The sequence below is a fragment of the Propithecus coquereli genome, unplaced genomic scaffold, assembly GCF_000956105.1.
Source record: "Propithecus coquereli isolate 6110/MARCELLA unplaced genomic scaffold, Pcoq_1.0 Scaffold68, whole genome shotgun sequence".
NCBI lineage: Eukaryota > Metazoa > Chordata > Mammalia > Primates > Indriidae > Propithecus > Propithecus coquereli.
Window position 1 is genome coordinate 3005208 of NW_012152840.1, and position 1226 is coordinate 3006433.

Below are 1226 nucleotides of genomic sequence, written 5' to 3' on the forward strand. Positions count from 1 at the left end.
TAAACAACCTGGCCCCCCATTACCCTTCTAGTCTCCTTTATATTTATGTTTCTCTTGTTCGCTCTTTTTTGCTGCACTGCTATCTTTGCTGTGCCTCTGACACAATAGGCACATTGCTGCCTCGGGACATTTGCACTTGTTATTCCCTTTGCCTAGGACACTCTTCCCCCAGATACTTACAGCATATACTCCCTCGCTTCCTTCTGACCTTTGCTCAAATATCCTCTTCTCAATGAGGCCTCCTAACCACTCCTTTTAAATTGAATCTCCATCCCAGGATACCATATCTTCTATTTCATCTTCCAACATGCCATCTGACATCCTATATATTTTATTTACAATATTTGTTTTCAGTCTCTCTTCTTCCACTAGAATGTAAGCACCAAGAGAAGGGATTGGACCCATTTTGCTCATGGTTGTTTCTGCCAAAACCTAGAACAGTGTCTGACACATAAAGGTGCTTGATAAAATTTATTGAATTAAATAAATGAGACCTTCTATTTTCTGGCACAACATATCATTGAGCCTTTTGTTTTGTTAAAGGACCTGCTAATTTTCTTGTTAATTTTAATGAATCTCAACAAATGTCTTCATCCTCCTGAGTATCTTGGGTTTCTGTGTTAGATGCTTCATTTCTTTTTCCATGGTGCAAAGTCGCCAGGGTATTAGTCAGACTGACTAAAGATGATGATGTTTCTTCTAGGTCATAAAATGGAGCATCGCAAAGCCTGGGTGTGGGGAATTCTTATAATTCTATATTGCCTTGGCACCCAGTTTGAACATGTGTTTAACTTTCTAATACCAGCAGCAGGGTTCAGTCACCCATGACACAGTTTCCAGTTCTACGTACACCCAAATGGCTCAAGCCAGTGGGAAGAGATAATAACTTAGGGACATGTCTGCTGCTTAGTAGACTGGACTCCCTGCTTTCCTGCTGCTTCCTTTAAATGCACCATTTAGGCATTTGCCCATGAACCTAAAGTGACCCACATCCTGGTCCCTTATATATACTGCCACTTACTCTCTCCCTTTCTCTCTGTCTGACTCTTCATTTCTGCCTTGTGTGACCCAGGGAAGGAGAATTGCCCTCCCAACTCATTACTCTCCTCTAGCCCAGGATTTGTAAGTAAAAATCTTTGAACTTGTTTCCTGTAGTGGTGATGTATTGAATTTGTGCTTCCTTCTGAAGAATCAGGGGCTGACCCAGGCTGAGTTTTCCCTGTGAT